The sequence below is a fragment of the Triticum aestivum genome, chromosome 5B, assembly GCF_018294505.1.
Source record: "Triticum aestivum cultivar Chinese Spring chromosome 5B, IWGSC CS RefSeq v2.1, whole genome shotgun sequence".
Lineage (NCBI taxonomy): Eukaryota > Viridiplantae > Streptophyta > Magnoliopsida > Poales > Poaceae > Triticum > Triticum aestivum.
The window spans coordinates 149,032,182-149,040,746 of NC_057807.1; positions in this window are offsets into that span (position 1 = coordinate 149,032,182).

Genomic DNA, 8,565 nt, shown 5'->3' on the forward strand with positions numbered 1-8,565 from the left:
TGTTTAGGCGCCCACGACGTATGAATGCTTCTCGGAGGCGGTTGAGACTGGCGTCTTGGTGAAGTTACAAACCTACCCCGGTTTAGACCTTTGGACATCGGGCCGATAAGCTACACAGCTAATAGTCAGGACAGTAATTTCCTACCACCAAACATTAGTCTCGCGTGGTTTCGGCTAACCAGAGGCCTATTTGGCGCTTCGTTCAATATTTGGGAGCAGAAGCATTAACGTCTTCTGTTCTCTTGAATTGAACTTTCAGGATTTGTCAAACTTCACAAATCTTTACTCTTGAAAATCCTAAAGCTACGATTATTTTGGAATGGAGGGGGTACATTTGAATATACATTGTACACGAGTATATATTAAAAAAATATGCAACTTACCTCAGTTCATGCATGGTTCCAGATATAATCTCCTTGGTTGCAAAAAAAAAGTTAGATATGCGTATGAATATATATAGCATGTTCAAACTCACAACAAAGATTGATGCCCCCTTTTACATCTGATTTACAAATGCCATTATCTCGGGTTCAAATAGATGAATGCACTTCCTATGAATTCGAATCTTCGAAACCCCCTTTATGTTGAATTCGACATGTATTCTATTTCGTAGCTAGCAATTTGGAATGTATCCATGCAAGTGACAAATGTATATAGTGCTTCACACTAACAACATGGAGTGCGCTAATTAATGTTTATATATGAATTGCAAAAGCATCCATTGCCTGTATTTCAAACCGCTCTCACTCTATGGATCGATAAAATAAAATAAACACATGCACATGCTAGAATTCAATAGAGTACGGGTGTCTGATAGACCGATTTTCGTCCATAGGCAATTTGCAAAATTCATGATCTCATCCAAAAATAATAATGCCATTTATATTTTAATTTAATGCATAGAACTACCTTTTACACGTAGATGCACTATGCCTCGGCCCGTTCTCACAAACTTGTTATATATCTCTCTATCTAACACATAAGTGCACACACTTTATATGCATCAGCATTTCTCTTTCACACATGCTCACAACCTCTCTCAGGGTTTCGGGGTGTCTCATGATACGTCTCCAACGTATCTATAATTTTTGATTGCCCCATGCTACTTTATCTACTATTTTGGACTATATTGGGCTTTATTTTCCACTTTTATATTATTTTTGGGACTAACCTATTAACCGGAGGCCCAGCCCAGAATTGCTATTTTTTGCCTATTTCAGTGTTTCGAGGAAACGAAATATCAAACGGAGTCCAAACGGAATGAAACCTTCGGGAACGTGATTTTCTCACCGAACGTGATCCAGGAGACTTGGACCCTACTCCAAGAAGCTTCCGAGGAGGTCAAGAGGGTGGAGGGCGCGCCCCCCGGGCGCGCCCCCTACCTCGTGGGCCCCTCGGAGCTCCACCGACGTACTCCTTCCTCCTATATATACCTACATATCCCCAATAGACCAGAGACGGAGCCAAAAACCTAATTCCACCACCGCAACCTTCTGTATCCACGAGATCCCATCTTTGGGCCTGTTCCGGAGCTCCGCCGGAGAGGGCATCCACCACGGAGGGCTTCTACATCAACACCATAGCCCCTCCGATGAAGTGTTACTTCAGACCTTCGGGTCCATAGTTAGTAGCTAGATGGATTCTTCTCTCTTTTTGGATCTCAATACAACGTTCTCCCCCTCTCTCGTGGAGATCTATTCGATGTAATCTTCTTTTTGCGGTGTGTTTGTTGAGACCGATGAATTGTGGGTTTATGATCCAACTTATCTATGAATAATATTTGAATCTTCTTTGAATTCTTTTATGTATGATTGAGTTATCTTTGCAAGTCTCTTCGAATTATCCGTTTGGTTTGGCCAACTAGATTTGTAGTTCTTGCAATGGGAGAAGTGCATGGCTTTGGGTTCAATCTTGCGGTGTCCTTACTCAGTGACAGAAAGAGTTGCAAGGCACGTATTGTATTGTTGCCATTGAGGATAACAAGATGGGGTATTTATCATATTGCATGAATTTATTCCTCTACATCATGTCATCTTGCTTAAGGCGTTACTCGGTTTTTAACTTAATACTCTAGATGCACGCTGGATAGGGGTCGATGAGTGGAGTAATAGTAGTAGATGCAGAATCGTTTCGATCTACTTGTCTCGGACGTGATGCCTATATACATGATGATACCTAGATAACCTCATTACTATGCTCAATTCTATCAATTGCTCAATAGTAATTTGTTCACCCACCGTAGAATACTTATGCTCTTGAGAGAAGCCACTAGTGAAACCTATGCCCCCCGGGTCTATTCTCATCATATCAATCTCCATCACTTTATTTACTTGCTTTGCCTTTTACTTTTTACTTTGCATCTTTATACCAATAATACCAAAAATATTATCTCTATCAGATCTCACTCTCGTAAGTGACCGTGAAGGGATTGACAACCCCTAAACGTTGATTGCGAGTTGCTATCGTTTTTGTGCAGGTACAAGGGACTTGCGTGTGACCTCCTACTGGATTGATACCTTGCTTCTCAAAAACTGAGGGAAATACTTACGCTACTGTGCTGCATCACCCCCTCCTCTTCGGGGAAAACCAACGCAAGCTCAAGACGTAGCAAGAAGGATTTCTGGCGCCGTTGTCGGGGAGGCTTACGCAAAAGTCAACATACCAAGTACCCATCGCAATCCCTATCTCTCGCATTACATTATTTGCCATTTGCCTCTCGTTTTTCTCTCCCCACTTCACCATTGCCGTTTTATTCACCCTTCTCCCGTTCGATCTTATGTTTGCTTGTACCTTCTTTTTGCTTGCATCTTCGCTCGCTAAAAGTCCATGGATCTTGATCCGCTTGCCTATATTTTTAAGGGATCCAATTATGATGAACCAATTCCTAGTAATTTGGATGCACTAGATTATCTTTATAAGGTTTTGCCTGAAATCCGTGAAGTGACTCACAATAGATCTTTGAATAAAAAGCATGATTGGAATGATTTTATTATAAAATCTTTTGTTGTCAATTGTGATAATAAGATGCAAAACCCTAAGCTTGGGGATGCTAGTTTTGCTATGTCCTCTACTTGTTGCAATGATCATGATTGGGGTGATTTTTCTTATGATCTTGAAAATTTATTTAATCCCCATGATGAATATGAGATTGATAATAGTGTTTGCAATAATATTGAAAATGGGTTTGTAAGAGTGTCAACTTTAGGTCCCACATATTTGGATAATGTTCAATCTTATGAAGTTTTTGATAAAAGTGGGTTTGGAGAGGTCATGACTTTAGTTAATGTTAATCCCACTATTTTGGAAGAGTGTCAACTTTGCATACATGTGGATCGTGTTAAGAATATGTTTTGTGATAGCTATATTATTGAATTTGCTTATGATCCTACCTGTAATTATTATGAGAGAGGAAAATATGGTTGTAGAAGTTTTCATGTTACTAAATTACCTCTCTTCATGTTGAGATTGCTATCATCTCTTTGTTCTTCCTTGCATATGCTAGTTTTTGCTTGCCTTGATAATTTGTTTGCTTACAAGATGCCTATGCATAGGAAGTATGCTAGACTTAAGTGTGTTTGTCACATGTTTTATGATGCTCTCTTTGTGCTTCAATTCCTATCTTTCATGTGAGCTTCATCATAATCTCAATGCCTAGCTAGGGGCGTTAAATGATAGCGCTTGTTGGGAGGCAACCCAATTTCATTTTGTGTTTTTTGTTTTTGGTTCTGTTTAGGAATAAATAATCCATCTACCTTCTGTTTGGATGTGGTTTTATGTTTTAATTAGTGTTTGTGCCAAGTAAGACTATAGGATAACCTACGATGATAGTTGATTTGATTCTGCTGAAAAACAGAAACCTTAGTGCTCACGCGATTAGCTGCCATTTTTTACTGGGAGTGATTTTGCGTTGATTCTTTTTTATGATGATCAATAAACAAAGTTTCCAGGACTTCCTATTTTGGTAGAATTTTTAGAGTTCCAGAAGTTTGCGTTAGTTACAGATTACTACAGACTGTTCTGTTTTTGACAGATTCTGTTTTTCGTGTGTTGTTTGCTTATTTTGATGAATCTATGGCTAGTAAATTAGTTTATAAACCATAGAGAAGTTGGAATACAGTAGGTTTAACACAAATATAAATAAAGAATGAGTTCATTACGGTACCTTGAAGTAGTATTTTGTTTTCTTTCTCTAACGGAGCTCACGAGATTTCTGTTGAGTTTTGTGTTGTGAAGTTTTCAAGTTTTGGGTGAATTCTTTTGATGGATTATGGAACAAGGACTGGCAAGAGCCTAAGCTTGGGGATGCCCGTGGCACCCGCAAGATAATCCAAGGACACCAAAAAGTCAAAGCTTGGGGATGCCCCGGAAGGCATCCCCTCTTTCGTCCACTTCCATCGGTAATTTACTTGGAGCTATATTTTTATTCACCAACATGATATGTGTTTTGCTTGGAGCGTCTTGTATTATTTGTGTCTTTGCTTGTTAGTCTACCACAATCATCCTTGCTGTACACACCTTTTGAGAGAGCCATACATGATTTGGAATTTGTTAGAATACTTTATGTGCTTCACTTATATCTTTTGAGCTTGATAGTTTTGCTCATAGTGCTTCACTTATATCTTTTTGAGCACGATAATTTTTGCTCTAGTGCTTCACTTAGATCTTTTAGAGCACGGTGGTGGACTTGTTTTAAAGAAACTTGATCTCTCATACTTCACTTAGATTATTTTGAGAGTCATTAATAGCATGGTAATTTACTTAATGTTAATATAATTAGTGTTCAAAATATGTGAAACTTTCTTTTGAGTGAATTGAATACTAAGATAAATTTAATGCTTAATAATTGTTTTGAGATATGGAGGTAATAATATCAAAGTCGTGCTAGTTGAGTAGTTGTGAATTTGAGAAATACTTGTGTTGAAGTTTGTAAATCCCGTAGCATGCACGTATGGGTAAAGTTGTGTAACAAATTTGAAGCATGAAGTGTACCTGGCTTGTGCATCCTTATGAGTGGCGGTCGGGGACGAGCGATGGTCTTTTCCTACCAATCTATCCCCCTAGGGGCATGCGTAGTAGTACTTTGATTTGAGGGCTAATAAACTTTTGCAATAAGTATATGAGTTCTTTATGACTAATGTGAGTCCATGGATTATACGCACTTTTACCTTTCCGCATTTGCTAGCCTCTTCGGTACCGTGCATTGCCCTTTCTCTCATTGAGAGTTGGTGCAAACTTCGCCGGTACATCCAAACCCTGTGATATGATACGCTCTATCACACATAAACCTCCTTATATCTTCCTCAAAACAGCCACCATACGTACCTATTATGGCATTTCCATAGCCATTCCGAGATATATTGCCATGCAACTTTCCACCGTTCCGTTCATCATGACATACTTTACTTTTGTCATATTTCCATTGCATGATCATGTAGTTGATATCGTATTTGTGGCAAAGCCACCACGCATTATTTTTCATACATGTCACTCTTGATTCGTTGCACCATCCCGGTACACCGCCGGAGGCATTCATATAGAGTCATATCTTGTTCTAAGTTTAGAGTTGTAATATCAAGTTGTTGTAATGAAAGTGTGATGATCATCATTATTAGAGCATTGCCCTAGTGAGGAAAAGGATGATGGAGACTATGATTCCGCCACAAGTCGGGATGAGACTCCGGACAAAAAAAAAGAGAGGCCATAAAAAAGAGAGGAGAAAAGGCCCAAATAAAAAAAATGAGAGAAAAAGAGAGAAGGGGCAATGTTACTATACCTTTACCACACTTGTGCTTCAAAGTAGCACCTTGTTCTTGTTGGGGAACGTAGTAATTTCAAAATTTTCCTACGCACACGCAAGATCATAGTGATGTCATAGCAACGAGAGGGGAGAGTATTGTCTACGTACCCTCGTAGACCGTAAGCGGAAGCGTTATGACAACGCGGTTGATGTAGTCGTACGTCTTCACGATCCGACCGATCCAAGCACCGAACGTACGGCACCTCCGTGTTCAGCACACGTACAGCTCGATGACGTTCCCCGGGCTCTGATCCAGCAAAGCATCGGGGGTGAGTTCTGTCAGCACGATGGCGTGGTGACGATGATGATGTTCTACCGGTGCAGGGCTTCGCCTAAACTCCGCGACGATATGACCGAGGTGGAATATGGTGGAGGGGGCACCGCACACGGCTAAGGAACGATCCGTAGATCAACTTGTGTGTCTATGGGGTGCCCCCTGCCCCCGTATATAAAGGAGTGGAGGAGGGGAGGGCCGGCCCTCTCTATGGCGCGCCCTAGGGGAGTCCTACTCCCACTGAGAGTAGGATTCCCCCTTTCCTAGTCCAACTAGGAGTCCTTACAAGTAGTAGGAGTAGGAGACAAGGAAGGGGAAGAGAGAAGGGAAGGAAGGAGGGGGTGCGGCCCCTCCCCCTAGTCCAATTCGGACTAGGCCATGGGGGGGCGCGCGGCCTGCCCTAGGCAGCCCCTCTCTCTTTCCCGTATGGCACAATAAGGCCTAATACTTCTCCCCGGCGAATTCCCGTAACTCTCCGGTACTCCGATAAATACCCGAATCACTCGGAACCTTTCCGAACTTCGAATATAGTCGTCCAATATATCGATCTTTACATCTCGACCATTTCGAGACTCCTCGTCATGTCAAGATCTCATCCGGGACTCCAAACTCCTTCGGTACATCAAAACTCATAAACTCATAATAAAACTGTCATCGTAACGTTAAGCGTGCGGACCCTACGGGTTCGAGAACTATGTAGACATGACCTAGAACTATTCTTGGCCAATAACCAATAGCGGAACCTGGATGCCCATATTGGTTCCTACATATTCTATGAAGATCTTTATCGGCCAAACCGCATAACAACATACGTTGTTCCCTTTGTCATCGGTATGTATTTTGCAAATATTCTATGTCTACAATGCTATGCTACTCTAGCTAATTGCTCCCACTTTCAATATGTATCCAGATTGAGACTTAAAGTCATCTGGATCAGTGCCAAAACTTGTATCGACGCAACCCTTTACAATGAACCTTTTTGTCACCTCCATAGTCGAGAAACATATCCTTATTCCACTAAGGATAATTTTGACCAATGTCCAGTGATCTACTCCTAGATCACTATTGTACTCTGTTGCCAAACCAGGGCAGAGTATACAATAGGTCTAGTCCATAGCATGGCATACTTTTATAGAACCTATGACTGATGCATAGGGAATGACTTTCATTCTCTTTCTATTTTCTGCCGTGGTCGGGATTTGAGTCTTACTCAACTTTACACCTTTGCAACACAGGCAAGAACTCTTTCTTTGACTGTTCCATTTTGAACTACTTCAAAAACTTGTCAAGGTATGGGTGTCGGTGTACTAGAGTAGGGGTACCCTAGTATCCCGAACTTGTGCACGGGCAGTTGCAGCGCCCCGCGGCAAGGCTTGCCGGGCGACCGCCAGGGTCCTCCGTTGGTTCCTTTGGAGCCATTCAAGAACAAAGTATTCAAGATGAGAAGACAAGGCCCCGGCAAGAGGAGCTTGCCGGGAAGAGACAAGGCCCCGGCAAGAGGAGCTTGCCGGGAAGGCCAACCACGGCACCTCAGGAAACTTGCCGCGACGCACCGCGCGTCCCGGCAAGGTCCGGCGAGCGACAAGCTTCCGGACGCGACAAAACGACGACCCCGACAAGGTACTTGCCGGGGGCCGGCTGCCACTCTATACCCGCGCTCCAGCGCATCCACCCGCGTGTCGCCCTAAGGCTTTCTCAGGGGTGCGTGGCGGGAGCCTGTGCAGCCAGGGGTACGCAGTGGCAAGCGGAGATGAAGAGGAGGCCATCATGGCAAACGGTGGCGCTCCTAACGGTCACCTTTTGCACTGTTTAGGCGACTCAGACAGGCATTCAATGCCCTTGTCCCCTGTCGTCAGAGTTAGGTAGGATACACTGTGTCCACAGTAGCGATAGCTGTGCCTACCGCATTCTTTTTCCTTTTTTGACCCTTTCTGTCTACGTTGCCACCTGTCGGTGACCCCTTGAACGTATAAAAGGAGGCCCATGCGCAACGTAGAAGGAGTTCGGCTCATTCGAAGCACCAAGAACACTCTCACGCTCTGTCTAGTAGCGTTCATCGCTCCTGAGTAAGAACTCAATACAATCAAGCAAGCAGCAGTAGGAGTGTTATCTCTCCGGAGAGCTCCGAAGCTGGGTAAACTGCTCGTGTGCACTGCCTCGATCCGCTCTTCGTGCGACCTCCGCCCCCTCCGAACTGAAAGGGGCTCGGTCCCCATAGGTGTTCGCGGGTCACTTTCTCCCGACATCTTTGGCGCGCCAGGTAGGGGGCGTCGAGATCGTGTGAACCTGATCCGGCGTGCGCACGAGCTAGATCTTCATCATCTTCATCAACATGCCACCGAAGAAGAAGGCTTCGGAGGCAGCTGTTCCGTCCGCGTCGCTTCCGCCGCTCCCGGAGCAAACGGGTGGTGGAGTGGACGCCGGCGGAAGAACGGGCATCGACGAGGGAGCTCACAGTGCGGCCAAGTCCAAGGACAAGGCGGCACAGACCTCG